Source organism: Lepus europaeus, chromosome 4, assembly GCF_033115175.1.
Source record: "Lepus europaeus isolate LE1 chromosome 4, mLepTim1.pri, whole genome shotgun sequence".
Lineage (NCBI taxonomy): Eukaryota > Metazoa > Chordata > Mammalia > Lagomorpha > Leporidae > Lepus > Lepus europaeus.
The window spans coordinates 153,063,944-153,090,039 of NC_084830.1; the positions used below are offsets into that span (position 1 = coordinate 153,063,944).

The 26,096-nt window shown below is 45.4% G+C and overlaps 1 long non-coding RNA gene across 1 annotated transcript in view; it reads right to left on the reverse strand.

Moving 5' to 3' along the window:
- Window positions 1-26,096, reverse strand: part of LOC133758606 (uncharacterized) — a 242,437-nt gene that overhangs the window by 179,982 nt on the left and 36,359 nt on the right. The window contains exon 2 of the long non-coding RNA XR_009865807.1: window positions 2,899-2,992. This is a non-coding gene — a long non-coding RNA (uncharacterized LOC133758606). The remainder of the gene's footprint in view (window positions 1-2,898; window positions 2,993-26,096) is intronic.

A 26,096-nucleotide genomic window follows, 5' to 3' on the forward strand; every position in this document is an offset into this window, starting at 1 on the left:
TGACCTGAATTTCCCATCTCTGTTCAGTCCAGAAATAGGTTCCTATTCCTCCCATGGTTGCACTGAAACTTCTCTTTTGAAGGTCAACTCATGAAACACAATCCCAATTCTCAGGGCTCACCTTACAGGTCCTTAGCAGACATAGCTCAGCGCAGTCTTCCCCCAAGTCCCTTAGTTAGTTCATAATTTCCTGACCTTCAGATAATCCCAAGAGTGCTCGCACGCCTAGGTTTCTGCCTGGGCATATTCAGGGCCCTCGCTGCTTGTCCCTGCTCTTCATCTATTTCTTCCCCTGAGATATCTCACCCCTAACTCAGGGTTTCAAATAGCATACACAAATTTCTATCTCCAGTCCATATCGCCTTCCCAAGCTCCATAGTGGCAAATCGAGCCGTCTACTTAACACATGCTCTTCTGTTGCTAGGAAACATTTCAAACTCAGCATCCCCAGCATCAAAACCAGAACCTGTACCTACTCATGCCCTCCCCAACCCTGTCATCTGAGACATTCTCCATCTCTTTCAGTCATCAGTGGCACCACTTTTCATCCATGCGTACTCCAAGAACCAAGGGAACAGTGTCGCGTTCTCTCACATCGGTCACTCCTCCCCCTCGGCTGTCAGATCTGGTCCATCAGGAGTCCTGTTTGCTGTACCTGAGAACATTTCCTGATCCACGCACTGCCCTTCCCTCACCACAGCCACCCCAGCTCTGGCCAGCAGCATCTCTCACGTGACTGAACGCAGTTTCATTTGTTTTCCCAGCTGCTTCTCTTCTTACTCCACCAGAGTCCACTCTCCATGGAACAGAGTGAACACGTCCTCGGAACAGAACTCAACTTGATACTTGTCTCATAAAGCCGCCCGTGCTTGGCCAGTGCCAACTCCTCAACAAGTTCTAGAAGGTCTTAAGTGAACTGATCAGGTCAAGTCCAGCAACCATGTTCACTGTGGGCTTCCTATGGCTTGAACACAACCAGTGCATTTGGACTTCAAAGACGTTGTCCTCGTACTTTCCCCCACCAGGAAATGGACGCCTGGGATTGTCCCTCAGCTGGCTCCCTGACAAGCCGATCTCATCTGAAACCATCAATTCTGTAGAGACTTCCTTTGACATTCTGTATAAACTTGTCTCTACATACTAATACAGACACCTGTTTCCTCCTCCATTTACCTTCCTGAATTTTTTCAAAGTCCTTTTTATCACATGAGAGTCTATTCATTGTGCATTTAGTATCTGCTTTCTCTGTGATAAGATTTCATAAAGCCAGAGCCTGTGTCGTCTCCTCTCCTCCACATCCCACCATACCTAGAGGAGTTCCCATTTGACTCACAGGCACTCATTACATATATTTAATTTGCATACGAAAATCATATTCAAATCAGCTTAAGAAATAGAAAAATAAATACAACCTACCAGTTTAAGGATAAATCTAACTTCAGGTATGGCTGGTACCAGGTCAGCAGGACTGACCTGGTATCTCAGTGAGAATTCACAAATAACAAGACCCCTACAGGTGTCAGTGTTGGAAGAAAGATGTTCAAGAGCAAAGACACTGTTCTGACCACTTTTCAATTCCCCAAATCTAAAGCGATGGCCGGAACATGATAAATACTTGTTAATACTTATTGCATAAATTAATTCATCCAAGTGAGCTCTTCTCTCCTAGCACCGATCCGCTGACGCTTCCATAGCTCTCTGCTAACTCCTTCAAGAAGCAAAAACAACACTGTTGAATCACCTGGGGCACATGCTCAAGCCAGCCAAGTTCCTTCCAAATCACAGAAGATGAGTGACAGGCTACAAAAGATTCTTCCACAAATACTTAACTACTTATGGCGATTTAAAGATTAAATTAGTTCATATGTGTGAAAAGCCATACCACAACACACCAAAAAACCTGTTCCAGCAAATACTACTTTCTCCCATGACTTTGAACGCTTTAACCTACAATGGGCATAAAAGTGGGTCCAGTATTCTTTAGGTTTTATCCACCTGGAAGACTCCCAACTACTTGAGAAGAGTAGGCTTGCCCATCACCAAGTCTGCAAAGCCATTCTCACAGTTGGATTCTTTGGGCCTAGAAGCCCAGGCCATCTGAGTCTTGGGGAGCTGTTATTCCATTTATTCAAGAAACGTACATGCTGGATGCTGGAACCCAACTTTTCACAGGCTTCCTACAACTGCTCGTGTCCACGACCACTCTGTGTCCCACAGGCAGGCACAAGGAGCACTTTACGTGGATAAATGACGATGGCTGGGGCCTTCGTCTGTGAGGTGAGGTTCATCATGCCTGCTTTTTCAGATGTGGGAGAGGCAGCCTAGGGCAATTAGCATTTCTGTCTTCAGTAGGAATTGATGTCACTTAAGAACGTGCCATCTTATTTACTCATAGTCACTATCCTGAATTCAAGATATTCTCTCAACTCACCATCCCATTTTCCCAGAGAATATTTTCCCATTCTACCTCTCCCCAAACCCCAAACAACTTCTCCCCCCTTCTCAATCTTAACCAAAGGCACAGCTGTGATTTTTCTAAGGAAATGGAAGTTTTCAGCTCAGAATATCCATGAGGTGCCACCGCTAAGTATACACACTCCACTTCTTACATATAATCTTCTCTTTCTGTAGGTAACATGCCTGTGCCTTCTAGGGTTATGCACACAAATTGCACACTGGAGTCACCCCTCCCATTTGTTCAAGCATATTTATCTGGCTAGCACCTGCTGTCTCTTTCCTGAACTTTCCTACGCTCCCCCAAAGTGCCCAAGTACCATCACCATGCCAACACACTTTTACAATCACTGTGGATCTAACATAACTTAAAGTTTTTCATCAACTTTAACCAAAACTTCTGAGAGGAGTTACTTCCAAGGAAGAAAATTTATGTCAGCTCACAGTTGAGAGGTTCCCAGGCGAAGATCAGGAGACTCCACTCGTCCAATCATGTGGCATGGCAAGAGGATGGCAGACAGAGGACCCCTCGGTGAGCCTGAAAGCACACACAGAGGCAGGTGGATCAAAGCATCATCCCACTCCCACGTCCCACCTGCAGGGGGCACACCCCAGTGCCCTAAGGACCTTCTGCAGGCCCCTGACCTGGATGTCACATTGGGTCATCTCCACGTCTACTCCATTAACCATTAACAAAAGGACATTGGGGTTTAAACAATTATATGAGTTTGGGAGTCAAATCCTGTTCAAACATGTTTTTAAAGTTTTTTTGTTTTAATGTTTCATCAGTTTTTAACAGATTCAATGTGATTTATAGACACAATTCTAAAAACAATGATGTTCTCACGCCCCTCCCTCCTATGTTTCTTCCTTCTCTCTTCCTTTTTTCTTGTTTTTGAGGTAACATTTTAAATTTACATTACAGCCAGCGCCTCGGCTCACTAGGCTAATCCTCCACCTTGCGGCCGGCACACCGGGTTCTAGTCCCGGTCGGGGCGCCAGATTCTGTCCTGGTTGCCCCTCTTCCAGGCCAGCTCTCTGCTGTGGCCCGGGAGTGCAGTGGAGGATGGCCCAAGTGCTTGGGCCCCTGCACCCACATAGGAGACCAGGAGAAGCACCTGGCTCCTGGCTTCGGATCAGCGCAGTGCGCCGGCCATAGCGGCCATTTAGGGGTAAACCAATGGAAAAAGGAAGACCTTTCTCTCTCTCTCATTGTCTAACTCTGCCTGTCAATAAATAAATAAATAAATAAACCCCAAAAATAAATTTACATTACAGTAAAATGGCTTAATACTTCATCAAATAAGCAGTTTATCAAGTAAAAAGCAAAAAGACTCTGGTACAATTATAGACAATGGCTATAAACAAGAACTGAGTGGGAAAAAATGATCATTTCAGTCATATCCAGTAAATTTTAAAGTAACCACAGATCATTAAAACTATACTAGTTTAACATTCTTAACCATTGGTTTGACCAAGGTATAAAACTAAGCTTTACAAAAGTGTATTTGCAAGAACACTATGCAGCCATTACCTCATTTCTCCATTTCCCTTTATTGAAACATGCCAATGAACTTGCAGTCTGTACCTCCTTTTGTGCCCAGTCCAGTACGGCTTTGTCTATCAGAACAGCTCTTGCCAGTGTCATCGCAAACCTCTCCACTACTAAATTTTTTTGACAGTAGAGTTATAAACAGTGAGAGAGAGAGACAGAGAGAAAGGTCTTCCTTCCATTGGTTCATCCCCCAAATGGCGCTACGGCTGGCGCTGCGATGATCCGAAGCCAGGAGCCAGGTGCTTCTTCCTGGTCTCCCCATGCAGATGTAGGGTCCCAAGAACGTGGGCCATCCTCCACTGCCCTTCTGGGCCACAGCAGAGAGCTGGACTGAAAGAGGAGCAACCGGACTAGAACCAGCACCCCAACCGGGACTAGAACCGGTGCCCATATCAGATACCAGTGCTGCAGGCGGAGGATTAACCAAGTGAGCCACAGCGCCGGCCCCCCCACTACTAAATTTTGTGGTTGGATTTCAAGCACCATCTTACTCTATTACAAGCAATTGATACACAGTGATTTTACCTCCTTCCTCCTTGAAAAACTTTCCTCACTTTGGGAGTACCGATGTGATTCTTTCCCTAGATCGTTGGGCTTTGCTATGGTCTGAGAGCTCTTGAACCCATGCTGAGGTTTGATCTCCATTGGAGACATTGAGAGAGTGGAAACTTAACCTTACCATGTACCCAACGACTGAATCAGAGTGGCCTTCTAAGCGAAAGAAACAAGGCAATGGACAGGCACACGCCCTGTCTTCTGCCTTGTGATGTCTTGCACTGCACTGGGGGCCCTGCCAACAAGAAGGTGATCATCGGGGCCAGCACTGTGGCCTAGTGGGTTAAACCACTGCCTGCATTGCCAGCATCCCATATGGACGCCGGTTTGAATTCCAACTGCTCCACTTTCAATCCAGCTCTCTGCTATGGCCTGGGAAAGCAGTAGAAGATGGCCTAAGTCCTTGGGCCCCCGCACCCATGGAAGACCCGGAAGAAGCTCCTGTCTCCTGCCTTCGGATCAGCACAGCTCTGGCCATTGCAGCCATTTGGGGAGTGAACCAGCTGATGGAAGACCTCCCTCCTTCCCTCCCTCCCTCCCTCCCTCTCTGCTTCTCCTTTTCCCTCTGTGTAACTCTTTCAAATAAATAAATAAATATTAAAAAAATAAAGAAAAAATTAAAGAAGACGATTATCAGATGTGGCCCTGCAACCTTGGAACTCAGAACCATGAACCAAAACAAATTTCTTGTGTTCACAAAGTTACTGAGCCTGATTTTTCCTGTAGTAACAGAAGATGGACTCAAACACTCTCCCATCCATCTCCTGGCTGGCTCTTCTTCATATTGCCCACGTCTAAATATTCTGATGAGCCAGGCTTCATCCTCCACTTCTACTTAGCCACACTCACTGCATTCGGGATGCCATCCCGTGCAACTACCACCTCCACACTGGCTGCTCCTGAACACCCATCTGCAGCTCCAGCTCTTCCTGAGTTCCCAACACACATGCTACATGGCCACTCTGCCTCTCCAATTCAATTGTAAAAGCCTTCTCAACCAACATATTCATTAAAGCACTCTTCAGCTGGGCTGAGGAGGGTTAAGCCCCTAAGTGAGATGCCTGCATCCCATGGCTGAGAGCTGGTTTGAGTGCCAGTTTGAGTTCTGGCTACAGCTTCCTTCTAACGTGCCTGGGAAGGCAGAAAACGAAAACAAAAATGCTTAACTCTGTCAGTTACAGGGGACACCCACATGGAATTTTGGTCTCCAGGCTTCCTCCTGATGCAGCCCCAGCTTTGTGGGCATTTGGTGAGCGAACCGCAGTTGGAAGGTGTGTCTTTCTCTCCCTCTCTCTGCCTCTGTCACTCTGTCACTCTCAAAGAAATATGTTAAAACTTTTGGAAAACTCTGAACACTTGACCCACAGAAACCCCCAACAAGTTCATCTCATCCCGTCCACAGCAAGTTCACTCTCCGGTCTATCAGGAAACCGGTCAGCTCCGGTCCCACACATGTCCAGAAAATGATCACTTCTCCCCCTGCAGCTGCCACGCCAGGCCAAGCCCCGTCAGTTTGCATGAACAGTTTTAATAGCCCCATTACCTGTTAGCATTGTTTCTTTCACCCGGAAGCCAAGTCATGTTACCTCTGTGCTCAAGATCAAGACCATCCAGCAGCTTCTGTTTACCAAAGCAAAGAATCCAAGCCCCTTACCAGGGTTCGACAGGCCCTACCCAGTCTGGCTGCTCATCAGGATCTAACAGGCACCACAGTATCTTTCTGATGTTGCTTCTTACCACTTGCTACACACTTCCTCACTCAACCCCAGTCACACCAGCTCTCTGCTCTTCTCTGGATGTGGTCATCTCGTACCTACCCCCAGGATCTTTGCATGTGCTGCCCTATCAGTTTCCTACACCCACTCAGTGTAGGAGGCTTCAAAATCCCTCCCTGACCACACTCTCTGAACCAATCCCTCCCTTAAGGACTTGTTTCTCTTTTTCGCACTTATCATTGCTTGGTGTGCCTATTAGTGTATACCAGGTATTTGCTCAGGGAAAATTGCATAGAGTGAGAGATTATCAACTAACAAAAGAGATAGACAAGTACCCAAAAGGGCCTAGATGCAGCATGTGTGAAAGGGCAGCTACCATATTTACGTGCAAGAGCTCTTCTGGAAGGAGGCAACAGCTAACAGCGCCCCCACTGCAAGGCTGAGAGTCTGACCCCTCTGTAGAGGGTTTGGCCACCCCAGCAATATACAGCCTGGTTGCGGCCAATCAGCTCAGTGAAGGGTCTGGGCTACCACTGGTCGTCAGGAACACCTTGCTGCATCAGAGGGTGCAGGTGATGACAGCTCCTGTGTGAACTTGGCTGTCACGCTCAAGGGTAGAATCAGGCAAGCTTCCAGGGGCTGGAAGGGGTAGACACTGTGGAGTGCTGTGGACAGCTGGCCCAAGGCTACAGCTGCAACTGGCTCTGTGGTGCTTCCTCACTCAAGGTTAAACACGGAGGACTGGGGGTGGGTACTCAGCCAGCAGCGAAGACCCTGCTTGGGCATCCGCATTCCATAATGGAGGACCTGGATTCTACATCCGGGCTCTGTTCCTGAGTCTCACTTCCTACCAGTGGATACCCTCACAGAGAGCACGCGATGGCTCAAATACTGGGTCCCTGCCAACCTCATAAGAAACCTAGATTGAATTTCTTGCTCCTGGCTTTGGCCTGGCCCAGCGATGACTACTGAGGATAATTAGAGAGTGAACTGGCACATCTAAGATCTCGATTCTCTCTCTCTCTCTCTGTCTCTCTCTCTCTCTCTCCCCATCTCTCTCCCCCTCCCTGTCTCTCTGCCTTTCAAATGACATAAAAACAAAACCAAAAAATAGTTTAAAAATATATTTTACAAAGAGAGATGACTCAAAAAAATAAATTAGATGGAAAATGAAATGGAGGACTGGACCTGGAAAGGAAACATCACCTTGCTCTGAGATTTCTATTGAAACTGAACATTCTGCCAGCTGCCAGATGCAACCGTCATGTGGTCTGGCTCCAGCATTTATAGCAGCTCAAAGAAGTGAGGATTTGTTAAACAGCACACAGATAACTGGCCCAGGACTCCACATACTTATCTCTTTATTTTCTGTTCCACCCCCACTGGAATAGAAGTGCTCTGACACCACAGACTTCCCATGGCTCTCCATGGTACCCCAGCGTCTAACACAGTTACCAGCACAGAGAACAGTTTCAATTTTTTATAAATATACAGCCTAGGTCTCCTTGGAAGCCACTTGCTCCTTTCTGGACAATGATGCTGCCATAGCTCTTGCTAAAAATCATCTTTTTTGGCCAGCACCGCAGCTCACTTGGCTAATCCTCTGCCTGTGTCACCAGCACCCCAGGTTCCAGTCCCGGCTGGGGTGCCAGATTCTGTCCCTGTTGCTCCTCTTCCAGTCCAGCTCTCTGCTATGGCCCGAGAAGGCAGTGGAAGATGGCCCAAGTGCTTGGGCCCTGCACCCGCATGGGAGTCCAGGAGAAGCACTTGACTCCTGGCTTCGGATGGGCACAGCGCACTGGCCATGGCGGCCATTGGGGGGTGAACCAACGGAAGGAAGACCTTTCTCTCTGTCTCTCTCTCTCTAACTCTGCCTGTCAAAAAAAAAAAAAAAAATCATCTTTTTTGTGACTCTCAGAGGCCACAGACATATCCCATGTGTCACAATGAACCAGAGTCCTACAGCAACCAGCCATGGTATTCCGTCATTTAGCCAACCAGAGTCAGGCCCAGATGTTTTTGAGAAATTGTTCTTGAGAAGGAAACTGAGGTCTCGAGTTTTCACGGTTGAAAAGGAAGCCCTGCAGGAAGCCCGGGTGGGCCTGTCTGACGCTGGAGATTTCACAGATAACAAGTCACGCAGAGAGACAGGGATGCTAGATCCAGCTGACCTCACTTGACCCTCCGGAACGAGGCAGGCAGAGATTCGCAGCTAGCCGAGTCGCCACCCTCACGTTCTGCCTCGCCAACGTGGTTCGTTTTTCTGAACAGGTCCTGATCAACGTGATGATGAAAGGACAGGATCCTTAGGGAGGGTGTCCCTGCCATGGACCTCGGCGCCCTCCTCCGGCAGTGAGCTCTCTATGGAAGATACTCTATCTGCTCGTGTATCATCCCACACCATTTCTCTCAAGTATCAGGACAGCAATTTCAACTTGCTCCCTTGGTCTCCATTCCAGAACAGTTTGAGATCCATTCGTATATGGATAGAGGAGATGAAATACTCAAACTATTTTGTTTTCTGAAGAGACCCACACACAGAGACGAAGAGACAGCTTAGAAACTGACAGCAGACCTTCACACAAAGGCAAACGTATGGCACAATGGTGAAACTACCACCTGGGCTACCACGTCCCACACCAGAGTACCTGGGTCAGAATCCTTGCTTCTGTGAAGCCAACCATTGGATAGGAGATCGCTCCCTCTCGCTCCCTCTCTCTCTCTCTCTCTGCCTTTCCAATAAATTAAATATATAAATAGTTCTATTACACATTTTATATACTATGTTAAATGCTTGTTTAAAACCTTATCATAGCCAAAGTAACTAAGGAGTTACACCAATTCCTGTTGTAGTTTGGCCAACAGGCAGTCGCCACATAAGGAGCCATGAGAATGACAATAAAATTAATCAACAACTGCCTTCTGCCTGGCAGGGGAACGGACTCAACTCGCCACAAGGAACCGACTCCCTCCAGCTCACACCCCCTCTCAAGAACACTGGCTTGCTAATGTAGGGTTAGGAGCGTCCGCTCCCATTGCCTCCATCTGGGCTGTCCCAACTCCAGGGCTTCTGCAAAGAATGCCCGTGACCCCAACCGCAGCAGCAATCTTCTCTTCATCCATTTCCAGGAAGCTGATCTAAGACAAACAAAAGAGAAAAGGAACTAAGAAAAATGGACAATAAGAAACCTTTTCTTACTGAAACACATGGAAGATGAGGCTGCCTCTCAGAGAGGGTCCCAGATGTAAAGTTCTCATTCAGAACGCAACTGGCACCTATCCGTTGCTACATCTTCTAGGAGTGGAAGTGGGAATTGATATCTCACTGTTGTAAAATTTAGAATTTTAGAGGTAGTTCCCTACCTTCTCCACTCCCACACCAAAATGTACTGCAAACGTATTAAAGCTCTCAACAACAAAACAGAGAGAGACAGAGAGAAAGAGAGTCTGCACGTATCCAATCCTCATAGTGGTTCCGAGTCTCTCACTGAGCACCACTGGATCTTACTGCATTGATCTGAGCCACATTGAAATGCTAGGCGTGAGGGCTTAAGACTTGAAAACTTTGAAAAATTAATGACTTCATACTAAGTGATAAAACATCACAGCCAGGGCTTGCATTTATCGAAATATCCCCAAATGAGAAAGACGAAGATGACACCTCCCTAGGAAATTTTGCAGAAGGATTTAGGAAGAAGGAAAAGACAGGATGTCATAATATCCAAATATCTGCTGTCACATTAATTGATCTTTGCTGGTTCTGTCTTTGCTTTTGTATTCCGAACATTGAGTGAAGAGAGAAATAACTAGATTGGAGTCGAATGGCTGACAATGAAAGTGTCAACTTTAAGATATTTTTCCCAAGTTTTAGGTTCACAGGAAAATTTCAAATTTAAATCTCTGTGCCAGATTTTCCATATGCCCCTGACTCCAAATACATAGCCTCCTTCATTACCACTATCTTCCCCCAGAATGGTGCATTACCTACAAGTGATGAACCTACACTGAAAAGCCACCATCACCCAGACAGCACAGTCTGTCTCAGGATTCTCTCCTGGTGTTGTACATTCTAAGTGTATGCACAAATATAAAACGACACGTAGCCGTCATTATGTTGTCTCACTCAGTATTTTCATATCCTGAAAAATCCTCCTTGGATCACCTATTCATTTCCTCTGCTCCCCACCTCTGGCATCAAATCTTTCTTACAATCTCCATGGTCATGCTTTCTGCACAACATCATACCGCTGGAACCACACAATATGGAACCTGTTGCATTAGCTTTTTTCACTTAGGAGCATGCATGTAATGTTCTTCCATGTCTTTTCTCATCTCTGTACCTCTTGGTGCTGAATAGCAGTCCCCTGGCTGCAGGTTCCACAATTTATCCGTTCACCTACTGAAGAACCTCTTGGTGGCCCCAAAGATTTGACAATGACAAATCAAGCGACTGTGAACATCTCAGTACAGGTTGCTATGTGGACCTACGTTTTCAACTCCCCTGGCTAAATACCAACGAGTGCAACTGGTAGGTCATAGGGTTCTTATAAACCCAATTGCCAGCCTGCCTTCCACAGTGGCTGGGCATACCCACCAGCAATGGACGGGCCTACCTGTTGCCCCACAGCTCATGGGCTTTGGTGTTGCCCATGCTCTGGTTGTGGCCACTCTCACAGGTGCACGGTGCTATCTCACTGTTGTTCTCATCTACACTTCCCTGACCATATAGGCCATAGAACATGTTTTCATATGCTTATTTGCCACCAGCATAACTTCTCTTGTGAGATGTCTAAAATCTTAGGCCCATTATTTAACACAGTTGATTATTTTGTTGTTGTTGTTGAGGTTTTTTGTTTTTGTTTTTGTTTTTTTTGACAGGCAGAGTGGATAGTGAGAGAGAGAGACAGAGAGAAAGGTCTTCCTTTTTGCCATTGGTTCACCCTCTGATGGCCGCTGCGGCCAGCACATCATGCTGATCTGAAGCCAGGAGCCAGGTGCTTCTCCTGGTCTCCCATGGGGTGCAGGGCCCAAGCACTTGGGCCATCCTCCACTGCCTTCCCGGGCCATAGCAGAGAGCTGGCCTGGAAGAGGGGCAACCGGGATAGAATCCGGCGCCCCAACTGGGACTAGAACCTGGTGTGCCAGCGCCGCAAGGCGGAGGATTAGCCTGTTAAGCCACGGCGCCGGCCTGTTGAGTTTTAATAGCTCTTTGTGTATATTGGAAATCTTTATCAAGTGTGTCTTTGACAAGTATTTTCTCTCAATCATGTCCTTTCCATTTCTTGACACTGACGTTTGCTGAGCTGAAGTTTTAAATTCTGATCAAGTCCAGTTTACTGATATTTTTAAGAGATTGATTTCATTTGTTCAATAGGCAGAGTTATGGAGAGGGAGGGAGAGACAGATTGATTTTCCACCCACTGCTTCACTCCTAAAACAGCCACAATGGGTAGGGCTGGGTCAGGCCAAAGCCAGGAGCCTGGAACTCTATCCTGGTCTCCCACATGGGTGGCAGGGCCCCACCTGCTTGAGCCATCTCCCATTGCTTTCGCAGATGCATTAGCAGGGAACTGGATCAGCAGTAACAGGCACTCAAATGGAGCCCGGAATGCGGGCTTCGTAGGCAGTGGCTTAACCCACTGTGCTGCAGCACCGGCCCTACAGTTCTTTCTTACATGGATCATGTCCTCGGTGGTATATCCCAAAAACTCATCACAGTACCTAAGGTCATTTATGTTTCCTCATTTTTTTGTTTATGTTATCTTCAAGGACTTTCTTCATTTTGCGTCTTATGTTTAGGTCTATGATCCATTGTGAGTTAATTTTCTGAGTATAAAATCTATGTCTACATTTTTAAATGTGGCTGTTGATTTGTTTCAAAACCATTTTTTAAAAGAGTATCTTTTGTTTCATTGTATTGTCTTTACTCTTTCATCAAAGATCAACTGACCATATTTATGTAGGGAGATGCCAGATTTTCTCCTTAAATTTTACTTCCTCTTAGGTTATTTATTGCTTTTAAAAATATATAATGGGGCCAGGATTGTGGCATATTGGATAAAGCCCATGGCATCCTAAAAGAGCTCCAGTTTGAGCCCATGCTGTCCTGCTTCTGACCCAGCTCCCTGGTCACGTGCCTAGGAAAGCAGTGCAGAATTGTCCTACAGTGCTGGGCCTGACACCCACATGGGAGACCTAGAAGAAGTTAATGGCTCCTGGCTTCAGTCCGGCCCAGCCCTGGCCATTGCAGCCATTTGGTAAGTGAAATAGCAGATGAAAAGTCTCCCTTCTCTCTCTCTCTGCTTCTCTTCGTGCTGTATCTCTGACTTTCAAACAAATATATAATTATTTTTTAAAGTTCATGGAAAATTACATTAAAAACTATATACATATATAGTACATATATATTCACATGTGTATACACACACACACACACAACTATTTCCCCAGATTGGTTGAGACTGCAGCCTGCAGTTGTAAAGAGAAAAAGAATTTGCATCTTTACACAATGTACAACAAACCAAAAATATCTCCCTCAAGATTACTTTCAGATTCAATTTTTTTGGTAACATCTGTTTCCATTGAGCAAAAATAACATGCTGTCATGTATCTGGGACATACATTTTCCATTTTCATATTAATGGCACCAAGACTGTCATTGTTAACTTGATATAACTGCCACCAACACCACCTCCAACACACAGACACGCATGCCACATTCCCACAGATTCATATTATTTTGTACTTAGAATGTTCTGCACAAATCAGCAATTTCCCCAGCTCATTTCAACCAGTTGTAATCCTATCATCTGATACAAAGTGGCAGTTTTACTCAAATAGACACAAAACATCTCTATAGTTGAAAATAGTATCTTTGTTAGCATTGCATTTTCTTAGTTTTCTATTATAAGTGGGAAGTATTCTCCCAAACAGAAAAATGCTACTTTCTTAAACATTTTCTGAAAGGCAGAGTTACAGAAAGAAGGGGATAGACAGAGAAAGACATCTTCCACCTACTGATCCACTCCCCAAATGGCTGCAACAACCAGGATCAGGCTAGACCAAAGCCAGGGATGTGGAACTCCATCCTGGTCTCCCACGTGTGTGGCACATGCACAAGTACTCTGGCCATCAACCACCTCTTTCCCAGGTGCATTAGCAGGGAACTGGATGGGAAGTCGAGCAGCCAGGACTCGAACTGGTGCTCATATGGGATGCTGGCATCCCAAGTGGCAGTTTAACCCGCTCTGCCAACACACCAGCATGAAATGTTCCATGCTTTACAGAATTAACACAATGTAAATTTCTCATCTTTAAAAATTCAATGGGAAAGTGCTAATAAGAGAGACTTTCAGAAAAGCAAGAAAACGTGTTTACAACAGAAACATCTTCCACAAGATCTTTCCCACATAGGCACATCCCACTCCTAACAGGAGTGCTGCAACCACTACCACTCCTCAAAGCGTGCACATCTGTTTCCCACCTTGTGGTCATTCGTTTTCAGTCTTAATGTGTGTGGATGTGTGTCTGTACCGTCCTAACTGGATCTTTAGTTCTGCTCTGACCATCTTCTCCAAGACACTCCAAACTCCAATCCTGCGTCTTCATCTACTCCATCTCTCAGTTACCTTTAACACCAGACACCCAGGGCCTGGTGCTGTGGTGCAGTGAGTTAAGCTACCTCCTGTGATGTAGGCATCCCACATGGGTGCCAGTTCAAGTCCCGGCTGTTCCACTTCAATCCAACTCTCTGCTAATGCAGCTGGAAAAGCAGCAGAGGATGGCCCAAGACTCTGGACCCTTGCACCTATGTGAGAGACCCAGATGAAACTTCTAGCTCCTGGCTTTGGCCTGGCCCAGCCCAAGCTATTGTGGCCATTTGGAGAGTGAACCAGAAGATGGAAGATTTCTCTGTGTCTCCCTCTCTCTCTCCAACTCTGCCTTTCAAATGAAAAGAATCTTTAACAAAAAAATTTTTTTCTCTATTTTATTTATTCATTTATTTACTTATTTACTTGTTTATTTGAAAGGCAGAGTTACAGAGAGGTAGAGACAGAGAGAGGTCTTCATCCACAGGTTTACTCCCCAGATGGCTGCAACAGCCAGAGCTGTGCTGATCCAAAGCCAGGAGCTTCATCCGGGTCTCCCATGCGGGTGCAGGGGCCCAAGGACTTGGGCCATCTTCTACTGCTTCCCCAGGCCATAGCAGAGAGCTGGACCAGAAGTGGAACAGTTGGGTCTCGAACCGGCACCCATATGGGATGCTGGCACTGCTGGCAGCAGCTTTACCCACTATGACACAGCAGCCAGGCCATCTGTAAATTTCTCTTAAACCCAGTTCTTGTCCTCCATCCCCTTGGACAACTTTGATTCTGGTCCTATCAATTATTGGCTGACTCCTTCCACAATTTCCTTAAGCTTCCATAATTCCCCTAAGAGTATCAGAGAATCCATTCACCAAAGTTCAATCTCAAAGGGCTTCAGGTCTTCCAATAACTGCCCCTAAATGAAAATACAGTTTACAGGCCAGCACTGTGGCGTAGCAGGTAAAGCTGCCACCTGCAGTGCCAGCATCCCATCCAAGCTGCTCCACTTCTGATCCAGCTCTCCACTATGGCCTGGGAAAGCAGTGGAGGGTGGCCCATAGCTTTGGCCCCTGCACCCACAGGGGAGACCCGGAAGAAGCTCCTGGCTTCGGATCAGCACAGTCCCGGCCATTGCGGCCAATTGGAGAGTAAACCAGCGGATGGAAGACCTCTTTCTCTGCCTCTTTGTTTAACTCTGACTTTCGAATAAATAAATCAATCTTTAAAAGAAAAAAAAATACCCTTTTCACACCAGTTTTCTGACTTCTCACGACAGAAAGCGTGTCATTTTCTACGTGAGACTCAGTTCTGGTCATCTGTAAAATTCTCACTTCCAACTTCACGCATCACCTGAGTCACCTTTCCCACCTGCACTACTGCATGGAATGTGAGATTCCAGGAGCATGGGACAGGGCTGGCAGAGACACAGGCGTTTCTACCTCACTCGCATCTGTTCTAGACACATGCTTGTGCCACATGGTGAGGCCAGGACACAGAAAAGGCAAAGGCACTTGACCAAGCTTGACCGAGTGGCACAGGATGAGGTCAGCAAGTTTAATGACCAAGAAAATCTCCGAAAAAGAAGCAAAAGCTAATCTTGCCTTCTTACGCACACCCCCAACAGGTAGGAATAGTTAGGTCTTGGAGACCCCTCCTCTTTTCCTTAGCTTCCAGAAGACTTTTACCAAGACCACTGAATTCTGCCCAAAGGCACCAAGCAAGTTCTCTATCAGTCATGGCGTATGTGGGAGGGTGGCAGAGGAGATGCAGACGATAAATTCTGGGGCCAGTCCTGCCTTAGCTATACTCTCCGATGAGCCCAGTAGCTGGCAGGTCTTTGTAAGGCAGTACCTAACTCTTTCATCCTCAACTTCAATCTGTAGTCAGATCTTTTAGATCCCAGAAGAAAAGAAAAGAAAAAAAAAAAAACCCTTGATGTCTTACCTTACTAATTGGTGTTGGTATCCATCATTTGATTGTTCTATTCATCACTTTCTGGGGAATTGTGAATGAGTATAATTCCCTGAAAATCAACTTTCTGAAAGCCAATTGACTAAACGACTAACTTGCAAAATTTTTCAAGTTCACTTGTTCACCAAAAACTTATTTTGCAGAAACCACTTCACCCCAAATCAGTTCACCCAAGGCCATTTTACAATAATTCTATTCACCAAAAGAAAAATTCAGCTGAAGTATAGGTTTCCCTACACTTGCTCTGTGGTATCAACCTGAAGTTTATACCAAAGTTAGCAAAGTTGCATGGGAGATCTTAGCAGCCTTGAGGTCTCTGTTTTCAAGTTTATTTCTTTGTGTTTAGTTTTAGATTAAAAATTTTATTTCCCTGTAGCCATGTCATCCAGCTGATTAAATAAATAAATTTGTTACTCCCACAAAACTGCAAGTCAGTTCTCTGTGTATGGTTCAGATCTCAGACACTAAGTGCTTCTTGGGTTTTTTTTTAAACACACACAAAGTATTTTTGTCATCAACCAGGTAAAAATATCTATTAATTCTGAACAGTACATAATCAACACACTCATTTGTAGATGTTGTTATGAAATTGTCTCTACAGTTCATAAAATCATTGACATCCAGCTATGCACAACCATTGTATTCAAAACACACTATAAATGTGCAGTTCCAAAAGCCCAAGACCAAAAGTCCAAAAAGAAAAAAAAAAAAAAAAAGCCCAGACATTAATGTACTTTGCCAGGCCACATTAAAATGTTCACTGCCAAAATCAAATTCAAGTGCACCACAACTTTGCAACAGCCAAACAGAATTTCACAGAAATCATCAAAAAATGGTTTAAAAAAAAAAACCTTCCTTTCCATGGGAATTGCCCCAAAACATTATGAGCAGTCACAAGAAATAACTTTTTGTAAATCTGAGAATCTGGTAAATTGCGCATTTGATGACAGTCAAATGAGCTCAAGATGAAGTACACAACTCAGATGAGGCCTGGCAGGGATTTAGTGCCCTGGTTCTATGCACACTGCCTGGCAGGAAGGGATGCTGGTCTCCAGCCACTGTGGGAACCAGAGCTGGACGCGTGCACTCAGAATGGTTTCCATACCTGGGATCATGCATTTCAGGCACAAATGAGAACTCATTTAAAAGAAATCATGTGCAGACAATTAAACAAGAAAGAACAGTCAAGTGCAACAGGAAGCCATTAGCTGGGTACAGGACTCTGTGTGTGTGTGTGTGTGTGTAAGAAACCAAGTGCTAGAGGAATCTCGATGAATTCGGCAGATTAGAATTTGCCTTGAGGGCATGGGGTCAGCTCCCCGAAACCAAGCATAGTAAGTAGGAAGTAAAGTTTGATAACAATTATTTTATCAAGGACCAGGCTTCGTGGCAGAGGGTTAAACCTCCAGTAGAGACATCCTCATCCCACGTCTGAGTGCCTGGGATGGAGTTCCACCCCCACTGCTGATTCTGCTTCCTGTTAATGTGCCCTGGGAGGCAGCAGGTGATGGCTCCACTGCCACCATGTGGGAGACCTAGACAGAGTTCCAGGCTCGTAGCTTTCACAGCCAGGCATTTGGGGAGTGAAACACTCCATGGAAGATCTCTCCTCCTGCCTCTCCAATAGACACTTTAAAATATTAATAAATAAAACACTAGTGACTGCTTACCAAAAGCTACTGGATAGGAGATAGCAGCTAGAAAACATGTCAATTGAAACTCACCCTAATCAGTATATTCCCCAAACCTTGAAACTTTAAATACTGAACTGCTTGGCCTCACAGAACAGCCCCAGGTGACGACACATGCCTTTCTGTTGCTTTCAACCGCTCTCTACTTAAATTGTCAGGGAAAAGTTGTCACTGAACTCTTCATTGATGTTGAGTATATCGTGTCTAGGATAACTCTACCTGACGAGAAAGTAACTCAAGCAAATGAAATCACAGGGCAGAAGAGCTTAATGAGTGTATTTGATGTAGCTTTTAAAAATTAAGATAAAGGGGGCCGGCACCGCGGCTCACTAGGCTAATCCTCCGCCTTGCGGCGCCGGCACACCGGGTTCTAGTCCCGGTCGGGGCACCGATCCTGTCCCGGTTGCCCCTCTTCCAGGCCAGCTCTCTGCTGTGGTCAGGGAGTACAGTGGAGGATGGCTCAAGTCCTTGGGCCCTGCACCCCATGGGAGACCAGGAGAAGCACCTGGCTCCTGCCATCGGATCAGCGCAGTGCGCCGGCTGCAGTGCGCCTACCGCGGCGGCCATTGGAGGGTGAACCAACGACAAAAGGAAGACCTTTCTCTGTCTCTCTCTCACTGTCCACTCTGCCTGTCAAAAATAAAAATAAAATAAATAAATAAATAAATAAAATTAAGATAAAGGGGCCGGCACTATGGCACATTGGGTTAATGCCCTGGCCTGAAGCGCTGGCATCCCACATGGGCACCGGTTCTAGTCCCAGCTGCTCCACTTCCGATCCAGCTCTCTGCTATGGCCTGGGAAAGCAGTGGAAGATGGCCCAAGTCCTTGGGCCCCTGCACGCATGTGGAAGACCCAGAAGAAGCTCCTGGTTCCTGGCTTCAGATCAGCGTAGCTCCAGCTGTTGCAACTATCTGGGGAGTAAACCAGCAGATGGAAGACCTCTCTCTCTGCCTCTCCTCTCCCTGTGTAACTCTGACTTTTAAATAAATAAATCTTTTTAAAAAATGAAAAAAAATTAAGATAAAAATTTTTTAAAACTAAATTAAAAAAAAAAAAAGTGCTACTACTGGGACCGGTGCTGTAGCATAGTGGGTTGATCTTCTGCCTACAGCACCAGCATCACATATGGGCGCCAGTTGATGTCTTGGCTGCTCCTCTTCTGACCCAGCTCTCTGCTTAAGGCCTGGGAAAGCCGTGGAAGATGGTCCAAGTGTTTGGGCCCCTGCATCCACAGCAGAGACCTGGAAGAAGCTCCTGGCTTCAGATCAGGCCAGCTCCAGCCATTGCGGCCATTTGTGCAATGAACCAGCAGATGGAAGGCCTTTCTCTCTCCCTCTCTGTAACTCTACCTCTCAAATAAATACATACATTTTTTAACTAACCATTTTAAAGTAAGGCTACTAACTCATCTCACTGATTTCTGCAATGATATAATAAAATGAACAAGACATTTTCCTACAACAAGTAGTTCTGTGTGCAACAGGCAATTGGTACAGCACTTAACATGTCAATTGTAGGAGGAAAGGTATTGTGGTCCAGAGGATCAATTCGATGCCTGCAATGCCACATCCCATACTGGAATGCCAATCCGGATCCCAGTTGCTCGGCTTCATAGCCAGCTTCCCAACAATACACCTGGGGAGGCAGCAGAACATGGCCCAGAACGTGGGTTCCTGCCACCCACGGTGAAGATCCAGATGGAATTCCAACTCCTGGGTTTCAACATGACCCAACCCCAGCTGTTGTGGCCATTGGCAGAGTCACTCAGAAGATCGGAGATCGCTTTGTCTCTACTTTTCCAATTTTTTTTAAAAAGATTTATTTATTTATTTATTTGAAATGCAGAGTTACAGAGAGAGAGAGAGGAGAGGCAGAGAAAGAGAGGTCTTCCATGCAATGGTTCACTCTCCAACTGGCTGCAATGGCCAGAGCTGCACCAATCCAAAGCCAGGAGCCACCTCCCACGTGGGTGCAGGGGCCCAAGGACTTGGGTCATCTTCTCCTGCTTTCCCAGGCCATAGCAGAGAGCTGGATCGGAAGTGGAGCCACTGGGTCTTGAACCGGCGGCCATATGGGGTTCCGGCGCTTCAGGCCAGGTCATTAACCTGCTGCGCCACAGCACCAGCCCCAACCTTTCAAATTAATAAAAATAAACATTTAAATGTGCTCAAAAGAACCCTCAAATGTAACACTGCACTTTTTTTTGTTGCCTTGTGATTCCTTTTCCTGAATTTGGCTACCACACAGTCTTCTAGGGTGAGTAAGAAAATGCCTACCAAGCAGAGGTGAGGCTTTAAGGCCAGGCTACAGGTACAGCATGGGGCCAAGTCACCTATGTGCAATTATCAAAGCTGCTCCCAGAGTTAAGCACCACTCAGGCTCCACAAAGAGGAAAATCAGAAGTTTGGAAAACTTGTTGCTTGCCGGAGATACATTCCAACAAACTAACCATCGATATTCACTGATCACTTCCTAGCAATGATGATCACTGATCCCCAGCACTGCTGTTAGTCTGCTAGATGTCCTGCCTAGCAAAACAGCGAACACACAGAGTTTATTCCCTTCATGTCCCATACATATCTTAGGTCTCCTTTATTCATTTTCTCTCGCTTTCACAGTTCTAAGGATGCTTCATCTTACATTTTACAGAAAAGGCACAATCAAAATTTTTTCCTATTTTTCATTATTACTTCTGTTAAGTAGAAATATGTAACTTCACATATTCTAAGTGTGAAATAGTAGACTTTGTAAGGCCTACAATTTAGAAATATCTAATATCGGATGTTCTATCTATGCATTCTAAGACTTTGTAAGGCCTATACTTTTGCTTTAGAAGATCATTTTAAAAAGCAAGAAGGCGAAGTTTTCCTGAACAGTAGCAAGTCTGCCAGATCAGAGTTCGGAGAGCCAGGATCAATTCACCTTGGCCTTAACCTTGACGACGTGGCTATGCTGCACAAAGAGGTGTGATTTCCTTCTCTACAGCCTGAGCCTAAAGCTCAGGCACCTCCCTCCAATTCTTGAGGCTTCTTGTCCACGCTCCCAGAGGGGCATGCGGTCTGATTCACTTACAGACTCGCAGAGTTACTTTAGCTGCTTGTCAAGGCTCTCCCCTAAGAGCTGGTCTCTGCTGATGATCCCTTGGTAGAGCTTGTAAATATTTGCCTTACTAACCAACTGGGAATACTGTTCCTTCCCCAAATCTTTTCTCCCTCAGTTTAATCTCATTGTTTCTGATTCTTAGACTCAAGTTGGAATCCTCATGCTAACACATTCAACATATCCTAACCATTAGCCCTCATCTGCATACAGTAAAGCTCTTTCTTCATCTAACACATCACAGTTTTAGGAGTTAAACACCATTATCACTCCCTGTAAATGCATGTGTTGCAAGATGATTTTTTGTTAAAATTATTGATTTATTCCACCCTGGAAATCTAAGACATAAAAAATAAATACCTATAAAATTATGAGTCAACTGTTACAACTGAAAAAATGAGATGAAAATAGACAAATAGAATTAGTATCTAAAATTTCTAAACCCATCATTGCTTCCTACTTTTGTTCAAACTAGGGGGTTAGGGATGCCCATTGTACCACAACAGGTTAAGCCACTGCTTGAGATGCCCACATCCCCTACTAGCTGCGTGGGATAAAGTCCCACCTCCACTTCCACTCCAGATTCTTGCCAATACGTCTGGTAGGCAGCAGACAAGCACTTGGTTTCCTTCCACCTGTACGAGAGACCCGGATAGAGATCTGGTCTCCTGACTGCAATGTGGTTCATCCCTAGCTTTGGGGTCCATTTGGGGAGTGAACAAGCAGATGGAATTTCTTTCTCTTTTCCTCCTCCTTTTAAATGAACAGAATTATTTTCAAAATCAGTATAGCTCAAGTTCATGTGTATTTTATTTCATTTTCTTCCTGTTTGTATGAATGAGCTCATCCTTTCCTAGGAGTCAGATATCCAAAGAGAAAAGGTGGCACTTAGTTGCTGGCATTGCAGCACCACATGGAATGTGCCCATTCCATATTAGTGTGTCTGGAACTTAGTCTCACCTTCTCATCTGTTTCTGATCCATCTTCCTGCTAAAGCGCCTGGGAGACAGGTGATATACTAAGCCCCTGTCAGCCACATGGGAGATCCAGGTGGAGTATGTTGAGACACCAGTGGTAGGGTGTGAGTGTTCTTTCTTTTTTCTTTTTGTTTGTAGCAAAAGGTTATTGTAGATCTAAACAAAATATTTCAAGAGTTCCTCTTGTGACAAAAATTTGAAAACCAGGAAGGAATGGCATTCTGACACAGCCTAAATATAGTTACACCTTGAATACTTCAGGTTAGGAGAAATAAGCCACACATGAAATGATGCATCATATAAAATTTTCTACTATTTTAATTCTTTTAATTAGACAGGCGGAGAGAAAAAGTCAGATGCATAGCAATCCCACTTCCAACAGCTAAAATAGTAACTTATCTGGGAACAAATTTAACTAAAGAAGTGGAAGAAGTCTACAATGACAACTGTCAATCACTGGTGAAATACACTGAAGAGGACACCTCTGGCTGCGCCAACCCTTGGCTGTTGTGGGTATTTGGGGGATGGAGCCGAGTGAATGTAAGATCAATCTCTCAGTCTTTTGGTCTTTCAAATAAATTTAAAAAATCAACAGCCAGGAATAAACTAAGGCAGAAACTGAGACCCTGGAGCTGAGTTCCAGTCTCCCACATGGGGGGCAGGAACCTATCATTTTGCCTCCCTTTGTGTCCATCAGCAGGAAGCTGGATCAGAAGCAGAGCCTTACTTGAGCCTAGATGCTCCCATGTGGAATTAGAGCATCCAGAGAGACAATGTAACTGCTGCACCACATGTCTGCCTCTGGTTCTGCTTAATAAACACAATAATGCCTCTGTTTACAAGCAGTGTCTAGTCATTTTTTTCTATTTAGTCATTGTGCTCACTTTCCTGATTTCATTTACACTGAGTGTTACACACACTCAAATATTCTGACAACAGTGGTTGACCCCATATCCTTTCTTCAGTGTCCATTTTATTGGCCTGAGCAAAAATTAAAGAAAATGGACCTAGTACCAGGGTTCTGAGGCTGTGTCCTGCCAGGATTCTATTCAAAGCTCTCTTTCACATCTAGAGCTCCCAGGAACACCTGTACATGAGCAGCAGTCTTGAGCACTGCTCCTCTCCAAAGCACTGGGCTGTGAATGGGCAGCCAACCTCACAAGGGCTCTTAGTAGAACCTTCTCCAACACTGTCACAGCCGTGGTACCTCCAAGGCTGAAATAAAGGAGGCAGCTGCCAAGGGATAGCCCCTCCTCCCCCAGCCACACCCACGAGAGGGGCCACTGAGGAAGACTCCTGGGATTCCACATCTGTGGGAGAGGAGCTGGGGATGTGGCTCAGACTGGTGAGTAAGAGAAAGCCACAAAACACAGCTCTTGGTTTTTTGGGTTTTTTTTTTGTTTTTTTTTCAAGATTTATTAATTTATTTTCTATTTTACTTGAAAGAATGACAGTGAGGCCTATTTTCTATCTGCTGGTTCACTCCACAGTCGCCCCAACAGCCAGGGCTGCACCAATCCAAAGCCAGGAGCCAAAAACTCCACCCACGTTCCCCAGATGGATAGTGAAGTGCTAAAGTGCTTTGGCCATCCATTGCCACCTTCCCAGTTATGTTAGCTTTGAAGCTACATCAGAAGCAGAGGAGCCAGGACTCAAACCAGGACTCAGATACAGGATGCAGGCACCCTAAACCACAGATTCGTCCACACCAGCTTCAGCACTTGACTTGGACAGCCAGGTATCACTCTTTCAAGAGTACATGGCAAGTCCCCGCCTTTGATACTCTTAACTACCCTATAGGCTGTGACTTAAGAATTGTGACAGTCTCAGCTGCTTGTAGTAACTGAGACCTCTTCAGAAGTTTCCTGAACGGGTAGGGCTAGACTGACTCAGACTGGTCAAAGCCCAAATGAGGAATAGAAAACCATTTTGCAGTATGAGTAAATTTTATCTACACAAATTGATCAAGAACATTTGCAAATGATTCTCTTTGGTGTTTCATGGTATCTCGTCAGCTATCAGATGACTGATTTTATGGTATTTTTAAATGCTCAATTTTTATATAACAAATTATTTAAATTAAATTTTACTTCCTATGATCCTGATTCAGCTTCTAGCTCTTCTTCAGCAAGTAATTTCTTAATCAAGAGTTGCCAAAAAAATGAAGTTAATATGTGACTATCAAGTGCTGAAACTTTTAATTCACACTACTCAATCGGATGACTAAGTTTCCCTGTTGTAAACTGTAGCAGGCTTCCAGGAGACAATAAATAATCCTGACAATGTCTAATAAAAATAGGTGTCATATCAGAAATCCACAGCAGAGTTTAAACTTAGTTTAGCAGAAGCAACAACTTCCTCCCAAGACTGATGAGCTCAGTTTCACGCCTTCAACAAAAGGCATTCTAGAAGCGATAGGCAAGTTTCTCCCTGACATAGATGGATGATGGCGCATGTGCCAGGAGCCAGTGGAAAACAGGAGCCGTCATCTAGAAAATGACAGAGCCATTTTGAGTCCCTCTGGATTAGCACTCCATCTTTGGCGGAGCAGATAGACTGTTAGTGAAAGGTCTATTGCCCGCAAATCAGAAGCTAGAGGGCAGAGCCCTGTCATTCTGAAATTCTGGAACCTTCCGAGTCCCCAAGACAGAGAAGGCATGAGATGGTATCCCAGCTTTCTCTGGGACTTAGGCCAGAGAAAGCTAACCAAATCCAAGTAGGTCAGCAAAAATACAAATCTCTTCACCACAGAGACCAGTCAATGATCAAAAATAGCATAACCCACAGTACACAGATCATGTGTAACCACCCCCTCTGCCTCCTTTAGAGCACCTTGTAGACAGGTACCTGCTCATGAAGTCACAAATGCTGCTACTTATCTCTGCTTAAACAGCACAGTAGCTCCAAGGTCATCTCCTTGGACTTGGATCACCAATTAAACTTGGTCTGATTGACCAACCAGCATCTAGCAAGGGAACTCTCAAGGCTCAAAACCAAGTGCAAAGCTCCAGTGACCAAGATGGGTTTTCAAAGGCAGCTGGTCTGTCTGCAGCAAACGCTCCCCACCTTGTCTTGGAGCCCACTGGGGGCCATCTCTCTGAGACTGTACTTAATGGCTGAGGATAGTATGCTGCTCTCTGCGAGATCCTCCACAGAGATGGATCACCACTGCTTCGTTAATGGCCTGGCACACTCTTCAAAATGCTCATTGGATGCCTCTGGGCACGGAGGGGCCAGCTGGTGGTCAGCCATTAGGTCACATTCAGCTTCCAAGGCCCAACCCAGGCACCACAGGCAAGGTCAAGGTCAGGACCGAGGCCAGCACATCTGACAGTGAACACAGTCGAAGGACACCACAGACGTAGCCAAAGTTTTGCTGCAGAACAAAACACTGCCCTATACATTGCTTTTTCAATGACTGCATTTAACAAGAGAGAAAAACCTATTTAAGTATTTGGAAGCTAAGCATAATCAAGAAGCAAGCAGGCCTTTCACTCCAAGGTCAGTAAGAGAAGTGTTTTAACTGCAACTTGAACTACCAGAGATGTTACTTTATGTATAATTTAGGAACCTCTGGAGTCTCCTTACTCTAATCCAGCCAGGAATGTGGCACAGCTATTTCTCAATCATCTTATACACCAAATAGAATCCACTTTTACTGATGAGGCTAACTTCACAAGAAAATATTTTTCTAAGTCCCCAGTGTGGCCATGAATGACATTCTCTGTGCACTGGAATGGAGAAAGAAGACAAGCTCCATCCCTGTGGCATTATCTCTTGATTTCAGGTCCGTGGGGTCCCAGCGCACAAAAGCCTCCTTTTCCCTTCTCTTCCTCTCTCTTTTCTTTCCACCTGTGACATTCCCTGCAATGAGCATTCTTAGAGAATAGCGGGTGCTTCTCTCGGCAGCTCGGTTTTGTCAGTTCTGAGCACAGGGCCTTGTTTTGCCATTTTCAAGGTCTCTTTCAAGCCCTAGATCACAGCTCGCACTTCAATCAGGAGCTCACACCGTGAAGGAGCTGGCGTGGATCGCCGACCAGCTCTGCGGAGGATATATCATCCCTTTCATGGCACACGGCGGAACACACCTCTCATGTCATCCCCGGGACAGCCGGCGTCATTCACCAGTCCTCATCGACAACAATACTGATCACGTCCCAGCCTCCAAAGGGACAAAAGCATTCTGGGGTTTCCAGTGAAGTGACCTCAGTCTCTCAAAATGATTTGACTCTAAGACACACAATAGTGAATCCTGTTTCCTACTGGGGTTGTAAAATCTGGTATAGGAGCAAATTTAGGGACATGTTAATTATGTTGATCAAAACAAAATGAGCCCAAAAGAATGTGTACATGGAGCTTTTTAAAAAGAAACATGCTCACAAAAATGCAATTGAGATCCCTCCCCAGTGCGAGAATGCTTCTAAAAAGGTCATCAGAAAATGGAATTAAAAATGAGTTCCAAAAAACTAAACAGGGGCAGGCACTGTGGC